Consider the following 23,219-nt stretch of genomic DNA (forward strand, 5'->3'; position numbering starts at 1 on the left):
TAGAATAGATACTTTATGATAAAAGCATAATAAAATAACTTAGGAAAAATGATAGCTCAAAAATCTTTTTGATTATAGACCTCTTGCCAGTATATAGAAATAAATATTGGGGCCTTTAATGGAAGGATTATGAGAACGGAAGGACCTCTGACATCATCTGAGTGGAAGGTGAAATATTTCGCTTACAGCAATAAAAATGAATGTGCAAAATTTTTTATAACCCACCCAGTGCCCAAGATCCTGTGTAACCTCTGGTTGACTTGTCACTTGGAAGACAAATTTGCTCATAGATCGTGACTGTCAGAGTGTCTTTCTGCAACTGTATCAGTAATTAGCCATGCCTTGTTAGTGCTCAAGGCAAGTACATCTGTCACATTGAAATAAAGGGTTAGATTTTTCACAATTTTAGGTAACATTTTAGCCCTTCAGCTTTGTAGCACCAACAAAGAATCCAAACTATTGAAAAGACTGTGTCAATGGCTTTTTTTAGACATCTATGTTGTATTACAAAAAAAAACCCCAAACAGTTGTAACTCTAAATTTTTTAAGACTTTTTACTAAATACAGAGTAAAACAAGAATTCGGTGAAAAATGGGCAGAGCTTGTGAGCTGATTTTAGTTTAGGCTTAAATCCTAAAGTCTAGTGAGCTTTTCTGTGACTTTCTGCATGCCATCAGTTTCAATTGATTCGATGTAGCAAGGATCAATCCTTTGTCACTTAATTGTATTATAGCTGTCTGTGTCTCTGAAAACAATTATAGAGCTATCTATAAATCTAGCACCAGTAAAAATGGCCTCATATAATTATAACTAATAAAAAAATTAGTTTATGCACATTGATTATGGCTATCTTACCAAGAGGCTACAGTTTATTAAATAACCTCATGAAAAAGATGGATTGCAAGTATAATGAGGTGAATCTGTGTTAGTATATTATCTTATCAATCAAAAATACAACAGTCCAGGTAACGTGCATTTAGGCAGGCACAGAACAGAAAAGAATGATGGGCTGTTCCATAGTAAGCTGTTCCCCTGGTTGACATTTACCCTTTCTCAGTCTAAAAGAATCAGGGCTATTTAATTTACAGAAATTTAAAAGCAGCTTCAGACACACATAAGGTTGTAACATTCATGCTGTTAGTTATTATAGTGCAGTCTGTTCTCTTGCCAAATGAGGAGTCCTCTTATGTCCTATGCCAAAATTAATGGGCATAGACAATGAATGAGATGCCAGATTACAGATTTGGTCTAACTAGGGAATTTTAATTAACTATCTTTAGCCATTTTTGATACCTTGTGCTGCTTGAGTGCTACCAGTTGGAAGAAAATATTTAGACACAGAGGGCAAATTAATGAATTTGCATATGTGAGAAATATTTTCTCAGTGTTATATGAAGTCCAATAAAACATAGAACTATGGAATATCCTAAGTTAGAAGAGACCCACAGGGATCATGGAATCCAACTGCTGGCCCTGCACAGGACAGCCCCTGAGGCACACCATGTGCTTAAGAGCATTGTTCAAATGGTCCCTGAATTCCATCAGGCTGGTGATGTGACCATTGCCCTGGGGAGCCTGTTCCAGTGCCCAGCCACACTCTGGAGGGGGAAGAACCTTTTCCTAATATCCAGCCTAAACCTCCTCTGACACATCTTCATGCCATTTCCTCAGTTCATATATTAACATACTGTTAAATGACATATTTCTTCATGAAGGTTAAGCATGGCCACCTTGTTCAATGCAGCATTGTTTTGTTGCAAACCATTGTCTGTAACCCCTAGTCCAACTTATTTGCCTCTTTCTTTGCTTAGCTCTTCCTCTGAAAGTCTATCTTGGGATAATCTCTATCTTAAAATTTGTTGGCCAAATGAATTGAATTCTCATTGAAAATAACAGGAGCACAGATGGACTCCTCCCGTGTAAACATTCTACACAGGGGTTACCAAAACTATGACAAGAAGGCCTAAATTTTCTGAATTTTCACCCTTGTGAACAAAAGTATTTTTTGTGACATATCTGTAAAATATTTCTTGGCATGTGTATCCCTTGATTTAGAAATAATGAAACATGCTTTTTCTTGCTTTTAACTTAAAGCTGTCTATAAGTCCATTTGTTTTTATTTTCTTGTGTTTGTATATTTTTTTTGATCTTTACAGGAAAGCAGCTGCCTTTTAATGGAGCTGCCATGAGGCAGACTACAGAACTCTAAATTCTATGGTTTTTAAGCTTCTATTTAAAATGCAACTTAGAATGAAACTAGCTGTTGCTGGGTTCTCACACAGATATGAGAAATGAAAAAAGTCAAAACTCCCCAAATGTTGAATAAATCATCACATAAAGTACAATAAGTGAAACACTTAATGTGCTGGCAGTCTCTTGCTTAAGACTCATGCACCCATGATGCATGTATAGGTTATTACAGATAAAACTGTTATATAAATTATGTAAGCTATATAAATCTTTACATGTTCCACCTGGATTTTTTTAGGCCACTGTGCTTTGCATAGACATAACTTTAACCATGGAATCTCTACAGTAATATTTTTAACATTTGCATATAAGTACTGAATATCATAACAGGTACTTTACATTCATACTGGAAATTTCAAAATTTTCTGCCCTTAAAAGACTCAGGATTTTTGAGTGTCTGTTTCAGCTATCATCTCATGGAGGTATATCCAAGTGATATGCTAAGATTTCATTATAACACCCAAATTCTCTAAGGACATTTGCAAATTTGCAGTTCAGGAATAAAATCAGAATGTGATGACTCCTATTTTTCTTGTTTTGTTTAAATTTATTTTTTCTTTAAGAAACCAAATGTTACTTTTCACAGAATAGTACGTGATAAAGTTCACACTGTAGTGTGACTTCACACTTCATTTTCTCTCACTACTGTTATGATGAAGGACTATTTTTGACAGATTAAATAGAAAAAAATGAAGCCTTAAATTTTTGTCTTTTTCATCTGAAAAATTATCTTACTCAAATAATTCCACCATTAAGTATTGAGTTTAATTTCAGTCACAAAACAGCTTCTCATTTTAGTTAGATACAAAGACTCATCCATTTTGGACCGTGTAATAAATACATATTTTTTTACTACAGGTCTTCCCAAATATCTACTCTGGATACTGTATTTTTGACCTTTTTTTGCTGAGCTTCATTTACTTTGTGAAACTTCACACTTTCAAGGCAGGGTAACACTGTAACTAGAATCTTTCTTTTTTTTCCCCCCAGGTTATGTGTCCTCTAATAGCAAGAAAAGGAAAACCCAGATCATATTTGAAAAATAAGACCTAAGATTTTCTGTAATGTCAAATACTCACTTCATGATTGAATTGGAATAATTTTATTCAACATCAATTTTTTTTATCAGGCATGAGGTTTTTTGTTTGCCATACTTGCTATTAGCCTGAGCCAGTGTACTGAAACATGTACTGGAATATATAGTTGACTACATGACATGACATGGTCAGCAGTACAGGGGTGTTGATTTATCCCCTCTCCTTTGCTCTCACAAGACCCCACCTGGAGTACTGTATCCAGCTCTGGGATCCTTAGTACAAAAAAGTCATAGAGCTGGTGAAGCGGGTCCAGAGGAGGGACAAAAAGATGGTGCGAGGGCTTAAGCACATCTCTTACAAAGACAGACTGAGAGAGCTGGGCTTGTTCCATATGGAGAAGTCTCTGGGGAAACCTTGGAGGAGCCTCCCAGTACCTAAGGGGGCTTGTAAAAAAGATGGAGTGACATGAGGGTATGTATTGACAGGAGAAAGGATAAGGATTTTGAATTGATAAGGAATAGATTTGGATTACATTTTAGGAGGAAATTCTTTACACAGAGACTGGTGAAACACTGAGAGGCCATCCCATCCCTGTAAATATTCAAGGCCAGATTAGAGAGAGCTCTGAGCAACCTGGTCTATTGGGAGTGCCCTTACCCATGGAAAGGGGGGGTGGAACTACAGGCTTTTTAAGGCCCCTTCCAATACAAAACACACTAGGAAACTATGATCTATCACATTTGACATATGATGGTGATAGAAAGCACAGTTACATGGGTATGGGCTCTAAACCCTGGAAGAAACTAGAAGAGGGAATCATGGACTACTGTGACCTTGGCATAGTTGAAAAACACTGCTCTAGTCCTTAATAGAGTACATAGTCCTGCATTATTTTCTTAGAGTAACTGAAATATGGCTAGCAGAAAAAGAAAACACTTTTCTGTTGTTGAAAGCTCTTTTCTCTTGGTAACTAAGGTAATTTCTAATTTAAAATGGATGCGTCTCCCTAAGCAGTTATTACTTGAGATAGGAAAGAGCCATAAGTGACTCCCAGAATGTTCAGTTCAAAAGTTAGCACAAACCTTATCTGAAAAATTCAAAGGTAAACATATCTGTAAATCTTTTGAGGAAATTTGGCATAGGTAGGCTTTTTAAGAAAGGAGTCCCTGGAAACTTTTTGGATATACATCCAAGTTCTAAAGAACTGTGGAATTTTACAAAAAATATCTGCACATGATTTTAACACTGGATGCAGTTGAAGAACAAGGATTAAAAACTTTTATGATTCAAAAGTGGTAAATAAAATAGATTACATCATGAACATTTGTAGGTTTAAATTTTACCTGAATGCAGATCTTTGCCTAGGTAGAGTAGCCACCATATTATAGAACTGTAAGTAAATCAGTTTAACTGAGGACTGCCAAATACACAGCGATGTATTAAATAAGTAAGTGCCACCTTAAAAGCTGTGGTTCATTTACAGATCTATGGCATGAAAAATGTAATACAGGCAGCATAAGACAATTTACAGGAGTCTTCAGGTGTTGCAGACCAATTATTATGTTCTTTATCCAGAGCCTGTAAAATGTTCCCTGGGCAAAACGGTACAGATCAGAACATTTTGTCATGATAGATGTCATACATATCAAACAAAAGATAGATTTACAGTTCCCAGGGATAATAAATGAAATGCATTTTCAACACAAAATTTTGAAACAATTATAGCATTCATAAATCCCATGCACTCTTTCTGCCTGTCTGTAAAAAAAGGAACTTGAATCTCAGTGGGGATGACAATGTATTGCTGGCTTTTGGACTATCAAACATCATAATTTTACACGATGGCACAAAGATATTCATGTTTCAGATGGAAATGAGATGAGATTTGAGGGCTTTCCATGACTAACTTTTTGATGGATTCTTTAAAATAATGATGTTTATGCCAGGGGAATTAATTTAATTGTGAGACAACAGCAACAACAACCACCACCAAGCCACTTATTCTAATGGGAGAAAAGAACAGAAGAGAGGGATAAGTGTACCAGTGCTAGGTAGAAGTAGCCTAGAAAGTCACTGAAGCATATCAAAATGATGAAATTAAACATCTGGAGAGTCATCCAGTAACTTGAGAGAGGTTGCTGTAGTGAACCACATCAGGACCGCCTGTCAATTAGTAAAATAGCTCAGAGGAAATGAAAAAGAGAATTCATAAGTCAAAAGAAAAGTGATAAGAGAAAAGTAACCTCAGATTATGATTTATTCAAATAACGAGAATGTCTTTTGCAAGAGATTAACTATCACACTCTCCAAATCCCAGGAAATAACTGTCCAAATCAAGTCTATTTCCTTAACATCTTCAAAGCAGCAATTACATAAAACATGAGTGGGATGGTGGAATGCATCAACAAACCAGGTGTATAAAAAATATTTTATGTAGATTGAGGTGTTACAGCCAAGATGCTTTCAGGACTGAAGCTTTCAGGTCACAGTGTTACTTCTCAGAGCAGGCAATATCTCACTGCTGATGACTTGTTAAAGCAAGGACCTGATGTTAATTGTTGCAAGGCTTTACAGTGAAATTCTTTTGAAGTTACTGTGTGCATATTTTGATGCAAAGGATTAAAGATAACATAAAAAAGGAGGAAGTCTATGAAGCACTTACAGGCATTCTTTGCACTGGGATGGATAACCTAAGGTCAGAGTAGCTTCCCTATACATTCAGGTAGGCATATTACTTTAAGACCGTATAAAATGTTCAACATGGTGTTTAAAGAGAGCATCTTTTTTTTCTAGATGTCTTATATAATTTTGAATATGGTATCTTTATATTATTCTTATAATTTCAAATCAGATACCATCTCCATTACTATATGACTGTCAGTTTCATCAGTTTACTAATCTTATCAGGTAATGTACCAACCAGAACATTTTTCATTTAAAATTTTTAATAACTGGAGGTACTCTTATACAGCTAGATGTTTGTCATGTAACATTCAGCTCCCTGTCATGATTGGAAGGACTGATCTTTTTTTTGATCTAGTTTTCTTTGAGTACTCCTTCAGATAATTTATAGAGTATATTGTGCTGGTATCTCTCCTAATTCAACAAGTAAATAGTTGGAGACACTGAGAGTTTAGCATACTGAGCTCAGAAGAGAGAAAACCAGCTTAACTAAGCTATAAAGCATTTAAACATGCTTTGTCCTAGGCTTAGAAAATCAGGCTTTTTTCTTGATACATTTAGCCTAAGCCACACACTTGCCCAAACTCATTAAATCCAGTCATAGCATTACCTCAACCTTATCTCAGAAAGAAAAAAAAAACAACATAACCATTACCTCTTTGTCATCTCTGCTCCTAGCCAGTCTATTAGAACTTATCCTTTCCAAAAGCCATCTGTCTACTACCCTTAGTAGCCATCCAAGCATATAGTAGGCCCTGAGGAGAGCATGGTGTGATTGCTGCATAATGAACCAAGTTAAAACCAACCGAACAATGTGCGAGGTTCAGGTCTTCTTAGGTCAAGCACTAACTGCACAGATAAGGGAGGAGTTAAATCTGAATTTGTTAAATCTGAGCGTTCTGTTCTCCATATAGTAGAGCAGAGCACTCACTGCTAAGTGAACTTCCAGTCCTAAATACTGATGTATTTAATCTACTCAGTGTATTTGGTTTTCTATTGTTGCTGCTACTATGAGTGCATTTCAAACATTTGCCCTATGTCTCCCTGTCTCCTGAGATCTAATGTATCAGATATAAAGAATGATTTGAGGAGGACTATTGAAAATCCATCTACAACAACAAAATTACCTTGTCCATAGAAAATTTTGGAGTGGTCATTTTTTCAAAGAAAGGCTGAGAGGTGCACAACAATTGAAAAGGCTGACTTTATATTCAGGACACTTGTTTTAAAGGATATGTTTGATTACAGGAAGAAATCAATACATTTACATTGACTCACTCTATATGTGCTGGTACACTGTACAAAGAAATTCAAATTTTTTTTGAGGACTTCCAAATTAGGGCTACCTTACCAGGTGGAACATATGTTTGTATGGATCTAGAGGAGTTGTTGCTGTAAAGGAGAAATATTGTTTTCCTCATTAGATGGGACAGGTCTTACATAGGTCTGCTTTTTATACCAAGTTTTTGATGACTATATCTGTTTCAAAAAAATGGGAATTTATTCTATTCATGTTAAAATATATGTAAATATCTCTGGAATGGATTTCCTTTAAATTTAAATTAATTTTATCTAAGTAAACTCTACTGCACTGCTTTTTATAAGGTCACCACTGTTTCAAGTTTCAGGATCTAAACCTGCTATATAAAAATTATTTCGGACATTCCTGACTCAAGAATACTTTGAAAGTAAATAAATCCTTTTCAATTATTACAAGACAGTACATATAGTACAAATAAAAAGAGTACATAAAATTGACAGAATTCAATTTGCTTGTGATTGTGAAATACACTTATTATTACTCTATTAATGTTGATGCTATACGAGAAATTTCAGTAATCCAATTGTGTCTCAAGTTTAGCTCCCTTAATGGTTCCTTGACAAGGATGAGCTCATATAACTTACCATCAATGGCTCACTCTTCCTGTGCAGTTACTCACTATTATGTGAATTAGATATTGCAATGGCTCATTGCTCTTGCTCTCTCTGAAAGCACTTCAATGGATTTCTATTTCCTACTTAATAAATGTGCTGTAGATTTCTAGTAAGAGTCCTAGAAATGAATCCTTTTGGAGAGGACTGGAGGCATGTCAAACAACACTCAGCGCATTTCTGCTCAATTTCAGGGTAAAAGGAAAAACCAAGGAAGTTTCCATGCTAGTAAAATGGATCTAACCTTGTGGTTTTGAGAGTGGGTTACCTGCATGGATGTGTCAAATTCAGTGAATCTAAATGAGCAGAAATTAATGTCTTTGTGTCTGGCACTTTATTGCTGGGCTGATGTTCTGTTCCAATACCAGATCCATGTGTTTCCAGGTACTTTTCTGCAAAGAGTAGTAAAATATTGAATCATGCTGACTCTTCACAATTAAGAGGTTTTGCGGGTTTCCCTCACTACATTTCTGTCCTTACTTACGCATACCTGGAATGGAGCTGAAAGTTAATATTCCACGTCAGTATGTTTTTCTTCTCATTTTGACTGCCAGAAAGGAACCCCAAAGGAGTATTTTGTACTTTTATTGAAGAGTTTGGACTAACTGGAAGATTCTATAGTCTATTAGCCCACCTTGTTCCTCAAAACATTGTGTATTGCATAATTGTTAGAGTTCAATGGCTATATTTCTTTGTTGTCTCTTCCATCAGTGTGGTTTCCTTTCATTAAGGAATTTTTCTCCAATAAAGGGTTATGGATTTTAAGTGAAACAAAAACACAGTGGGACTGTGATTTGGCTTTGATAAAACATCAAGGAATTTGAATTGCTATTGCTTTGGTATCTTTACATCTGTCACATAATGGGTATTCTTTCACAAAAACACAGACTGTATTTTCTTCCTTTTTATCTCAGTAATGTACCACCTAATACCACATTCTCCTTTCAATTATATAGTGATAAGAAAGAATAGTTTTCTTTTGAGATGTTTTCTTTAAGCAACCATTATTCCTTAAATTTCTGAACTCAGACTGTAGTGCTTTTTACATTTCCTGTCCTGACTTCATGCACATTTGGAATCAGAAGTATGAATTTACTAAGCTGATGTTGAGCTGGGGATAGCTCAAAGTAACTTTGAAGAATTCAAACTCTTTCAATTTTTATTTCAGAGAGAAAATTAACCTACTTAGGAGCAGAAAATATTATGAAATTTTGGTTAATCACAGCACACAAATAAAAAAATTCTGTATTGCAACTGTTCACAGAAGCATTTGCAATAGTTGCAAGCAATACTGTCATACATATTCATAGCAACAGTTTCTTGAACTGTTATTCCTCCAGGGAGGGACCTGTGCAATAACATAGTGCCTTTTACAACAGAACCTGAATTCTGACCATGAAGTCAACTGATAGATAGCTTTTCGCTTTACATATTTGTGGATAATTTGCAGATGGAAGAAATGGCTGACCTTTCTGACTCAGTCTGAAGTGTGCAGTCCACTAGTAATATAAATAGGACAAAATTTATTGGTGTGAAGTACAAGATCATCTATGCAGTGGTGCAATTTTTCTCTGTAAGGTGAGACCCACTGGAAATGACAGATGAGGAGAAAAGTCTTAGCTATATTATGTGGTCGCAGGGTGACTCCATGTTATGATAAAGGAGAAAGCAAGGAAATTTCAGTCGAGGTCCTTGTGAGAGAGATTTTTTTTATACAAGACCTTTCTGAAAATTCCTTTATAATTATGAGAAATCAAAAAGGGATAAAAAAGAGCTACATGAATAACAGGAGTTCCAGAAAATTTTTACTTCTTTGTAGATAATAAAGTTGATAAAGAATCTAGCTCTATAGCAGTTATACATAACAAATTAATGCAGTGAGAAAATTAAGAATTCTCCTAATTATGAATTAGGAGAACAAATTATGAGCAGAACAAATTTAGAGTGGAATAAAGCTGATATGAATCTCTGAAAAAATAATCTCCTGTTGGAATAGTGAGGGGGAAATGTTTGTTTCAAGACTGTGCTGACAACATCCTTTACCCTTTTGTTTTTCTATTGGTGGGCACATATGTGTTAACCCTCAAACTTCAGAGAACAGTATCTTTGCTACATTTTATTAAGCTTTTTGTTGTTATTTTTTGCTGTTTGTTGGTTTGCTTTTTTGTCTCCTGGAACTTACCTGGCTGGAAGAGAAATAACAGTATTGTCAGCAGAAATATCCTCCACTTGCTTTAAGTAGATCTGGTTGCAGCCCTCAAAGACTGCTTCTTTTCTCAGGTTAAAACTTATTCACAGGAAAGACTTTCTTCCCTTGCACTCTGATAACTCCTCGCTAGAGTGCTGTCTTGATAGGTAAAATGGGAAGACAAAAATAAAACATGCTCTATTCCTTACCTGTTAAATTGTGAGTTGTGTTTCAGCAGAATTGAATTTCAGTTAGTTCAAAATTATTTGCATTCTCAACAGTGTTGCTCATCAATTCCATCATCCCACGTGTACCTGATAAGATGAAAACCTTATTTTCTTTCTTTTTAAATAATGAAGCTTTTATACTTCATTGCTATTTTTAAAATTTCCCTGTTGACAGAAAGTTATTTCTAAAGGCAATGCAAATTCATCTACAGTGGATTATAAAGATCTGCTGTAATGAACAAGAGCAGCATAAGACCTTTGACTGTATTATGTCATGGGTTTATTTGTTTAAAGCAGGAGAAGTGATTTTAAAATGTTTGAACAAGGTCCAAGGCAGAGTATCTTTATGTCAGCTATTATAAATTACACTAATGGCAGAACTGACAGTTTCTCAAATAATTTTTTTTCCAGGCTGAAGTGTTTTATAATAATCGGGAGCTACATGTTTTCTATGCAATTGATGGCACTGATTTTCTGCAGCCAGCTCTTGATAGAAGAATGTCTGTGGATGGAAACTGAATAGATTTGCATCTGCTATATGGCACTGGACCCAAGGGTGAAGCTGAGTCTTATGTCAATTACCTGTTGGAGTCTTAGAATCATGGAATGATGCAGGTTGGAAGAGATCCTTAAAGATCAGGTACTTTTTCTGGTCGTTTTATATTTGGTTGTTGCTTTGTGACAGAATTTTTATATTGTTAGGTCTAACATGGTCATCTTAAGAAGAAATACTTTTAAAAGGCAGTTGATTTTTTTTTCATTATTTCAAATTCTCTGTTGTGCACAGAAATTGCAAGCAATTGTGTGCCCTTAAAGATTTTCCACATATGCATTCCTATGAATGTGCTTTCATCTTCTCAAAATCAGGAATGTAGACAATTTTCTCAGGTAACAACATAGCAAGCACCTAATTTAAAACATAAAATTGAGCTGCAGTTTCCACCTTGATCCTGCAATAGTTTTGGTTCAGATCCAATTAAAGAACTAGTGAAATTATTAGGAGTCTTTCTTATTTTGATAGGGCTTGGATTAAAATGCTGATTTTTAGTAGTACCTATTCTGCAGTGTTCACATATTAGCTGAAAGCCACCTGTCTCTCAAATCAACCAAGAATCACACTGCCACATCTGAAACATGATAACAATTCTTTGGATACATCACTGCCTTGGGATATTTATCACTTTTGTCTCATCAGATCTATTTCTATTAAAAATTTAAAAAAAATAGGAAAGAAAATAAGTGAAGAGAAAAATATTTGTTAAAAAGTGATCAGGGAAGGGATGCTGAACTTGCCTAGGTATAGGAGAAGTCCTTGTTTATATACAGCTACAGTCTGATGAGAAAATATTTTGGCTCCTGCAAGAAAATTGGCAAAATTTGGGATCTTCCTTTTGATAATTTGTTTTTTCTGACTATGATCCTAGCTTGCTAACTTTGTGATTATTATGTCAACAGTATCATACCTATATTTTTACTGTAAAATGTATCATTATTTTATGTTCTTCTCTTTTTTTCACCCCTCTTTATCTTATATCACCCTCCTAGGATCCAGGAGCCTTTCTGAGGTAAGTAGGAAGCCAAAGGTCAAAGTTGGCTGCTGCTTGCATGAAACTTACTGCATGCACAACCACAAGATTTTAATTTTAGTGTAAAAGTAGACTGTCAAAAATTTAATTCTGTTTTAGAGCATGATATGTGCATTTGAAATCCACATCTCAATTGGCTGAGCTATCAGAAAGCCCATGTTACAGTGCTAAGGGAAGTAGGAGCCTGATTCAACTATATTAAAGCTCAATTTTTTTCCTCTAGATTGTGCTGAACCTCACCTAAACATGGTTTTTGGGGTAAACATGAGACAAATACATTATTTGACAAGAGTCACAATCTAACACCAGTTACCCTACATAGAACAAATGTGTTTGGTGTTACTATACACCAAACAAAGAACAGTGTCTTTTAAAAAAATACTGTGTTTACTGTGTAAACTGGATGTTAAATCAGGATTTTCCCCTATTCAGTTGTCCAGTGAGCACTGCTTGAAAGCTGTGCCATGGTTGCAAGAGAAGCTGTGAAAAGAGCTGTATAACAATGAAGACTCTCTTCTACTCCACAGTCCTTCCTTCTGGCCTAGAAGAGTTTTGATCCTTACCAAGTCTGAAATATGCAGCAGCTAAGGGTGGCAGGATATCTATCTCAATTAGGGAAGCAGTGTAGTCTGCATGTTTATCTGTATGTCTTCACACGTGCTGCACACATTCCCTGTGGATTATTTGAGTAGAAAAACCATCAGTGAATAAAAAGACTGCTAGTTTGTAGTACAGACCCTGGACAGCCTTGAATCCTACAGGTACCTTACAGTTAACTGAAATAAATTAGGAAAGAATTGAAATTAAAAACCGCTTTACCTGGTTTCCTTAAAAACAATTCAAACAACCCACCTTAAACAAATTGACCAAACCAATCAAACAACCAAAAAAAATCAAAAAACCAAACCAAACAAACAAAAAAAAACCCACCCCAAAAAACAAAACAAAACAAAACAAAAACCAAAAACCCCAAACAAACAAACAAACAAACAAAAAAGCCAAACCCAAAACCCCAGACTTTTATTATGGAGATTTCTGAGGAAATTGAGTTTTCAGATGAGAATGAAAAGTCTGTTGACAGTCAAATGTCATAATGCAAAAAATATTGATTGTCAAAGCTGCTTGATAGTCTAAATAGTTTCAATAGTTTAATATTCCTGGAAACTAAAAGTCAATTACCAAAATATCATTTGCACACAGATACATCCAACTGTAAGCATAACAGAAGACCTGATAAATCTCAATCTAACAAGGGATGGTGATGGTCCAAAAACAAATGCAGTTTCTGAAAGAGGACTCTGTACCTTTTAGAATGTGTAATTTAACTAATGAATATCCCATGCACTCCCTCCCTGATATAGCAAAGGAGAATAAACTGTTAGTTTAGTCTGAGAAGTCACAGGCTAGATAAATACAATAAAATTCAGGTTTCCAAAACTGCATGTCTTAATTTTTTTTCATGTTCTACCAGCCCTTTGAATGAAAGAAATTACTTGCCTTTTGTTCTGAGACCCAGTCATGACATCAGTTGAAAGTCCAGAGTACTGCAGACCAAGTAAATCAACACTTAAATATGCTGAAAAAAAAATATAACTTCATATGAACTGGGAATTCTGTCTTTTGTTCAGAGACAGACTCACCAAAAATCACATTAATTAAATAAACTGTTTTGTGGTCTCCTTTTTTCAGAAGGCACTTTGTTGGATTCTTTTGGGCAGTCTTTTCCCGGTAATGGCAAAATAATTTCAGAAGCTATTTATTTCATCATTTTGTTCTCAATTCTCCAGAAATTAATTTTAACTCTTGTCAAAATATTTTTAAAAATTATATCATTACACAAGGTACTTCATCTTCTCTTTCTTTTTTCCTACCTCCTGGACATATTTTTTTACAAAGTCTTAGGGACACCAAAATCAGTCATAATAAGGATTCCTTAGTTTTCTTTTTCAACTTTTTTTTTTCTTAATAGGTGAATAACTAACTCAAATCATTAGCATATAAATCAGATTTCAATATCTCTGAGACATATCAGAAACCTACAACAGGCAGGCATACTGCTCAGTGTATTGGCTCTGCAAAAGTAGCAGACAGTCCCTAGATTTTTTTCACTCAAAAATATTCTTGCACAAGAAGGTTCCCAAATGACAATTGGCAAAAGATGAGGTAGGTCCTCTTGTATCCTTTACAAGCCGCGAAGAAAAGGAAACAAAAAGGGAAAAACACTTCTAAGGTGTATCTCCCTGGAAACCAGAGCCATCTGACATAGATAAGCACTAACTGAGAATTTACATGTAATGATTCCCAAAATTATGGAGCTGCCGATGCCTTCTCAGATCTCTTAGGGCTGTTTCTGGGTGGATTTTCTTAGGAAGATGAGGAGTATTTTAAGGAACAATCATCAAAACCTTTTTATTAATTTCTTCTTGCAACAACCGCTGCAGGAATTAATGTATCTGTGGAATGTCCATCTTAGCCAATTTATCCAAAAGACAGTATGTGAAGACATTTTAAGTGCAGGTTTCAAGTTATGCTTCCAGTAACTGTATTCCAAAATTGCTCATGAAAAGGAATTGGACAAGAACATAGAAACCTTGTTTCAAGAAGCTGACCAGCAGCTTGTTTCAGCACCAAAGAAAGACAACAAAAATCTACATTAACTACCCATCCACAAATCCAGTAATTGGGCAGCTGCAGCTTGAAATGCTTAGAATCAACAGTATTTTACAGACATTTGAATCAACCCCACATAGTAAGGCACTGTAGCAACGTATTGCCTTCCTTTTGTTCTTTGTAGACTGATTTGTCAGCTGGAAATTTTGCTTCCTCTAGAGATCAGTGAACATCCTTTCTGAGGACTGGCTGTTCAAAAAAGTGTGGGAGGCAAGAGAAAGCAATCAGGTAGCTTGGCACCCTGCCAGAGTTCTCCTTGCCTCCCTGTGTATGCAGGCTACCTGGCTTTCTTCCAGAACTGTAAGATGCTATCTCTAGAACATGAAATGCCAAAGGTCTATTGATCATAGAGACATTTTCCAGGGCAGGCTTCTTACCTCTGAATAGGTCAGAATTCATTTTAATGTGCCATTTTTTGTGGGAATTTATCTGCGAGGCATATCCTAGACAGCTGTAAAAAGAGTGTCCATCCACAGGGATTGAATTAATTGAAAGACACACTCAGGCAGAAACTTAATTCAAATAGGTAATTTGAATTTTTTTCACAAAAGAATTTGTGAGAAAAAGAAGAATTTTAAAAGTATATTCCACTTCCAATACTCTGTTCTTGAGATCTTAAAATACATGAGGCTAATCAATAGGAAACTGTAGAGAACAATCCTTTGGATGAAATGCAGGACTTTCTACTGCATAGGTTTTGCTATTTTTTTCTCATGTTGAACAAAGTGAATTAAAAATGACATTGAGGATGCTTTAGATGTGATTATGGCTCACCTTCACTTAGTCATTGTTTATACAACTTCCATTACATGCACTAATTTGGAGAAACTAATTTGCAATTTTTTTATTTTCAGGCTTACTTGCAGATTCATTTTTCATTGCTGTACAATACTTTCCATGAATCAGTAGGTAGAAGGATTGTGTAAGAGTGTTCAAGGCCAGATGATGGGCAAGCTGCTTTGCTGAAAAGTGTCCTTGCCAACAGCAGAGGGTTTGTAACAAAAAAACTATACCATAAACAAACAAAGCAGGACTGAAAAAAATCAAAAACCTAAAAAGAAACAAACACCCCAACCAACATTTTAAGTTGTTAAATTTAAATTGCTCTGTTTTCCTTCATGAATTTTTGGTCTTACATAACTTGAGTATGCTTTAATAAACAGGTATTTAGAGGGCAACTCAGACACAGAAACCAGAAAAAAAACCCCAGTGATTTTCCAATATTTCTCTGATTTTAAGACTAATAAATTCAATTCATATATATCATTTTTATTTACTACAGTGATTTCTAAAGGTAAAAATTTACTAGCATTTTCTGCCAATTTCATATCTAAAGAAAATGTCTTATTTGAGTTTTGAAAGATTTATCTATTGGCATTCTCACAGAAGTTTCTGGATATCAAAATAAAGCAAGATCAAGAGAAATATTTCAGGAAAGCAGCTATAAGATTTTATTAATAAATAAAATGGCTTACCTCTTTTGTTCTGCATGGCTGGGAAGATTCCTGCTAGGCTTGTTTTCAACAGTATACCACACTACCAGCTTTTGCTGTTTTACTTTTACAGTTCATTTTTTCAGGTTTGAGGTCATTAAGTATAAAGTCCTGTGGAAGTGAAGAAAATCAAACAACATAACTGAATGTTTTCCCATATTAAAAGAGGGAAATAATAATGACAGAGGATGCAATGGCCCTCTGAAAGGCAGCGACTTGGAAAAAGTGTCAGGATAAACTAGCAACTCATATTTGCTCTAGTGGGGTAATGTGGTTAAATACATAAATAATTTTTTATTAGTGAGAGATATATTACTTTTTTTCATTGAAAAAATGTATGTTTATATTTTAAGAGGGATATTAAAAGTCTGAGAAAAAGCAATTAGTTATTTAATATTAATATTATACAATCTGAGATTCAGTATAATATTAAATTAAAAGATTACTTATGTGCAGTGGATAAGTTCTTTCTAAAGATAAAAGCAGTAATGAGAATGGATAGTGCAATTTTTTTAGTTTAGGAGAATACAACAAAATGAGGACTTTGATGCTGAAGCCACATGCTTGACTGCTAGAAAAAGTAAGACACTCACTGTTAACAGATATTACTCTCTCAGAAAGGCTACTGAACAAGGTAGTTAATTTTCCACCTCTTAATGGCTTTAAATCAAGATGAAATGCTTTTTTGCAAGAGGTGCTCTTGGTAAATACAACCTATGCTTCAGTCAAAGACAAGCTATTCTTCTAAAAAGATTTAGTGAGATGAAAAAGGATAGTCTGTGACACTATCACATAATATAATAGCTCTCTGGCCTTAAATGCCATAAATTTATGAAAAAACAAAACTGTATCTTATTTTCTTTTATAATATGCATTTAGCGTGGATTTTCTATTGCAGTTCCTGTCTTCACCCTTTCCAAATATAATACTTGTGCTCTTAAAAGTAAATTTACACACTAGACCAGTGAAATTGAGGGCATGCTATGTAATGCTTATTTAAACCAAATATTTTATTTCAGTTTAGTAATCTGTTGAAAGCAACTCAGACAGTGAGAAGAATGTGCTCTTTTTATTTAACTTGCTTTGGTATTTGCATTTAGTTATACTAGTTAAACTTATTTTAAGATGTAAGAGGAAAAAGAAATTTTCTAGAGAAACCTTTTGCTGAGGTCAAGCTCAGAGAAGTTACACAAATTTTTGCTCTTCCAGTTGTAACAGTTTTCCTGACTGTTGATTTATGGGATTTTAAATTTTCTTTTGCTATGACATCTGCTCTGTGGATGAAGAAGGTCTATTCTGTCAATGGTGGTAACACACATTTGAATATGACCCTTTATCTGAATTTCTATTCCTATTTTTTAAATCCTCTTCTCGTTGTCCTTCTTTTTCTTTTATATCTTATTTTATATGGATCAATAAAACTTGAACATACAAGATGATTTCATTATTACATTGCTTTTAGGACCTGAAAAAAAGATAAAGAATGAATAAACTACCTGTTGTCAACTTTTTCTTTTGATATGTTTTTATCTAATACCTCCCTGCATATGAATACAGAGATTGTGTATTTTTATATCACAGTTTATATTTGTTTCATAAATGTACATTTTAATAGGCTAGATTTTACTATGCCTGGCCAAAGGACTTAAACAGAAAAGATTTAACAGAAAGTCAATGCAGGAAAGAAATATAGAAATAAGGCTTCTTAAAATAACATGTGAAAACTGTGAATTGAAGAATGTCCCTGACAAACTTTAAGTGCTGAAGATTACAGGTGATTTAAAAGCCTTTAAGAAGGAAAATGGGAGTCAGTAATCCTGAGTTGTTTTGCTGAGGTTAAAGACAGTAAAGGAGAGGCTGGATATGCCTGTTAGGCTATAGATGATGATGAAATGGTTAGGGGATGTCTGTGACTCAGACACTTATTCTAAGAGATTTAGTCTCATGGAAAGAGCATGATGGTAGAATTTGTCCCCAGACAAGTTGACAGGGGAGAGGCTGAGCCTCTTCACCCAAGTCTTTCAAGATTCAGGATGTATTTCAGATTGATAGAGAGTCTCTCATCATTTTCTGTACTGGGGCAATCTACCACATCTGAAACTGATTCAATTTCATGGTATCACAAGGCATGTTTATCTCAGTGCACTCTGCCTAGATTTTTGCTTTTTCTCATAACCATATTTCTGTCTGCAGAGAAAAGGTTCTCCATTTTAACATGGAACTTTTTCCCTTCATGTGTCTTTTTTCATAGCATGCCTACTGGGGTGAGAGCATCCAAGGCGTGAGAAGTGTCTGCCCTATTGTCTAGTTTGAATGTAGATTACTGCCTACAAGCGACTTGTTGTTTTTATTTTGCCCACGTTTTCTCTTGGCTTTCATTCCCCCAAATCATAATGAATGCTTATGTCTTTGGTCCTTTGCTCACACTGTAGCCACCACCAATAATCATAGCAGTAAAAAATTTTTCAAGAAAATACGGTTAAACCATGTCACTGGCTACTGCTTAATCAAGCAAACTAGACTGAGAACAATCTTTTGACTTTCCTGTTCCCTGCTGTGGCAATGTCACTGTTTCATTACCCATCAATAGAATATTTTCCCAAAGAGTAGCAGTGCCAATTCTGATGACTAACTCATGAAAACATATTCATACTAAATAATTGTGAATCCAAAGCTTTTTTACTTTTTTTTTTCCTGCTTAATTATTGAGTAGAAGATGGAAGCCCTGTTATAAACCACAAACATCATGTTTGGGTACACTATTCATTCAACAAACCCAGTAGGTGAGTTGCATAGCCACAGAATACCAAGGGAAACTTCAGAAGAGGTGTTGATGTGAAAAACCCTCTTGCAGAGATCTCTCATCTTCTGAATACTGCAAATATGCTATTTTGGAGTAAAGCTGTATGCACTCTATGTCTTGACTTTCTATTACCATTAGTCTGAGAGCACTAGAGATTACTTTACCTGAGCTGGAGACTACATATTTACTCAGAGGTACATGAAAAGCCTTCCCTGCAATCTGGTGAAAGCATTTCACCAAAGTTTGGCTCAATGGAAACTTGGTTTTAGAAAATTATGTAGAAGGAAATCGGAAGTTCTCTGCCTGAAGTGGTAGTGGTGGTGTCTGCAGAAGGTGTGTAAAACATATCCATAACAATTTTAGAAGTGTTAAAGTAGATCCATCTAAAAGATCTCCTAAAAGCAATAAATTCATTCCTGCAGATCTTTTTCATAAATCTGAATCGTGCATGGTTCTGTAGTTCTCCTACCATGTAAGCCAGCATATTGTGGATGACTAATGTCAAATATTCAATGTATTTTGTAGAGGTCAAGGCAGAAATCCAACAGGAAGAATAAATAATTTTGGGTTATTTTCATCTGTTAACACAGTCTAGTGTTTTTGTGCACAGACAGCACTGAAGGTGTCTTCTTCACAAATTGAATCAATGTAATTCTGAATCACAGCAATATTAAATTATGCCAAATGGAACAAGCAAAGCAGATGAAAACCAGACAATCATCTCTAACAAAGAGGAACAGAAAAAAAGCAAAAAAAAAAAAAAACCAAACCCAGAGGAAATCTATCTTTAGATGTACTCTGATAAAGTTTGCAAATATTTGAAATTATATAAAGTCATAATATCTATCACTAACTAGCCAATAATTAAATGGAGAATAATAAAGAAATCAACAGTGATTCAGGTTTCCCTGTAACTCTGTTTGGGTTTTACAGAGCACCATTTAAGGTGCAAGTCTCTTCACAAATGTCAGTCAAAGGACTGTAAAGGAAGAAACACTGAACTGTCACTGACAGTGGAAATATTTCTATGATTTCAGTGGGGAAGGCCGATAAAGGCAAAAGATTAAAGTGGACAGAAGGATGAATGTAAATGCAGCAATGAAATGCATGTGCAATAAGGTACAATCATTTTGAATTAGTGATAATTTTGATATTTCCTGTTTCAGAGGAAACTGGGAAATTCTAGAATTAGCATGAACGTTAGTGTACAACTTTTTCTAACTATGAGAATAAAGACAATGACATCATTACAGAGGATCTTTTTATCTTCTTATTATTAGGTAAACAAAACAACTTATTCTTTACCTATTTGCTCCCATAACAATTATGGAATCCAGAGAAATTTTTCCCAACTTACTGAAGTTGACCAAAGTTATTATCTTCTGGAAATCATTTTTTTACTACTGTATAGAGCTTACTTTTATAATTAGAGGGCATTTAAATTTTATCTTCCTCCTGACCTTCTTCCCAGCTAAGTTCTATTTTTACATATACACATATGGAAATTTATTATTTATAAATTTAATTCTATGAATTATTAAATACAGAAATTAGAAATATAATTTATACCTGTGTACCTAAGAGTGGGATTTGGTTCATTGCCTTCATATTAATTCAGACATGAAGAAGGAAAAAAAGAGACATTTTCTTCTATCTCAAATGCATAAGTAATTGAATTTTATCTATAAACTCAGTATAAAAAAAGAAACTCAGGTTTTTAATTTCTCAATTATTTGCACACATAAAATTCACATTATTTGGCATAAGAATTTGTTCCTTAAATCCTACATATTAATTTAAATAGGAGTATAAATATATCATAATTCACTAATTAACTAAAAGCAAGCAGGGAAACTCCATTTTAAATGACTCTTATTTTATTCATAAACAAACTATAAGATACCTAAAAAATACAATTAAATAAGTACCAAGCTTATGGATATCACAGCATGGCCACAACTGTTCCATTAGAACATTGAAGGATAGAGGTAACTGAATCACAGAATGAATGAAATTGAAGATCATCTCATCTAGATCAACCGTCCTGCTCAGAGCAAGGTAACCCAGAGCAAGTTGATCAGGGTTGTGCCTATTTGCTTTTGAATACTTCCAAGGACACAGACTCCACAACTTGCAAAGGTAGGTTGAAGTGTGTGACCAAAATCATGAGAAAAGAAAAATTAAAAATCAAAATTTTTTCTTATGTTTGAGTGGAATTGCCTGTGTTTTGTTTTGTGTCCACTGAGTATTGCTCTGTCACTAGACACCATTAAGAAGAGTCTGGCTTCTCCCATCAGAAGCGATATTGACATATTGATGAGATTTTCATGAGCCACTCCAGTTGGAAGTCTCCCAGCTTTCTCGTCCTCAGCTCATGTCACAGATGTTCCAACAACTTCATCATCTCCACAGTCTTGCATTGGACTTTCTCCAGTAAGACCATTTCTGTCTTGTGCTGGGGGGCCCTGGCCTTGGCCCAAAACATATGTCTCATCAGGACTGAGCAGAGGGGAAGAATCACTTCTCTTGGCCTGCTGGTGAAACTTTTCCTAACTCAGCCGGGGATACTGCAGGCCTTCTTTGCAGTGCTGCTTGGTGGGTAGCCACCAGGACCGTTGGGCCGTTCTTTGGCAAACTGCATTCCAACCAGTTTGACCAAATGTTTACTAGAGGATAGCATTATTCCCCTATAGGTGCAGAACTTGGCATTTACCCTTGTTGAATTTTATAATGTTCCTGTCAGCTCATTTCTCCAATCATCTGGTGTATCAGAGACTTGTCCCAGTTTTGCATTTTCTGCAAACCTGCTGAAAGTGCATTCTGCCCCATTGTCCAGATGGTCAAAGACACAAAATGGCATTGGTGCCAGTATCACCCCCTGGGGTACATTATTTGTGGCTGGCCTCCAGCTGGACTCCATACCACTGATGTTAACCTTTTGAGTCTAGCAATTCAGCAAATTTCCTAATCACTTTACTGTCCATTTGTCTAGCCCATGGTTCATCAACTTGCCTATGTGGAAATTATGGGAGACAGTGTCAAAAGTCTTGCTAGAGTAGACAATATTCACTGCTCTTCCCTCACCTACTGAGCCAGTCTTCTCATTATGGAAGGCTAAAAGGTCAGTCAGACATACATATTTTCCACTTCAGAGATCCACAATGACTATTCCTGATCACCTTCTTGCCCTCCATATATTAGGAAACTGTTTCTAGATTGGTTGTTTCATCAGTTTCATACGGTGAGGCTGACCAGACTATAGTTTCCTGGATACTCTTTCTTGCTCTTCCTGAAAAGAGAGCATTTTCTTTCTTCCAATCATCAGGGACCTCCCTTGATCCCATGAGCTTCCAAAGATAATCAAGGGTGGGCTTACAATGGTTTCAGACAGCTCCCTGAGCACTTGTGGGTGTGCCCATCCCTGTCGTCTGTGTTCAGTTCTTTTATGTCATACATAATCTGTACTGAGGATAAGCTTCCCTTACCCCAGACTTTCCTTTCCCACTGGTTTGCTGAGATTGCTGTAGCAATGTACACCTGCAACAACTGAGATGAAGAAGATACTGAATGTCTCTGCCTTCTGCTTTACCAAGGATAACTTTAAATTATTGAGGCTTAGTTATGAACTGTGCTTTACTGCACACAGTGCATATAGCATCACACAAAATTTATAAAATAATATTTTTGCACTTCAGTTGCAAAATATGGTAAAACAGACTTAAATATCGTTGCTTAGGGAGCTGTTCTATGGAACATACTGATTTTAATGGAACATATTGACTTTTATGAAACATGAAATCCTAAGTTGCCGAATTCCATATAAAGAATTTTTTCCCTTCATACAGTAAAATAAAAACACTGAACTGTTTAATCAGCAAAATTTGTCCAAATGTGTTGCTAATTTGTTCAAGTTCTCCAATGATAGTTGTTCATTTTATGCAGTTAGTATATATATTGCTGTGATAATAGCAAGGTGCAATATTCTGAAGTATTCTGTTTGGGACGTGTTTTTACTTAGGTCTCAAGCACTTTTAAGTATATTTCTTTCAAGAACATAAAGTTTGATTATATGAAACCCAGTTTTAGATGTCTGCTAGGTAAACAGCTTTATTTGAATAGTCATTTAGATTCTGTTCAGAATCTTCAGAATGAAAGTAATACTTATAGAACACAATTTACTTAGATGTATTATATTTTTCTATCAGAGTTAACAACTCAATGAAAAAATATTGATTAATAATAAAACTGCTACAATTTTTCTTTTTGGCATATAAATACAATATTTAAATAAAATATTTAAATACAATATTTTTCTGTTATTACAAAAAGACCATATGGAATTAGGGGAATG

Source organism: Molothrus aeneus, chromosome 2 (genome assembly GCF_037042795.1).
Source record: "Molothrus aeneus isolate 106 chromosome 2, BPBGC_Maene_1.0, whole genome shotgun sequence".
NCBI classification, from domain to species: Eukaryota; Metazoa; Chordata; class Aves; order Passeriformes; family Icteridae; genus Molothrus; species Molothrus aeneus.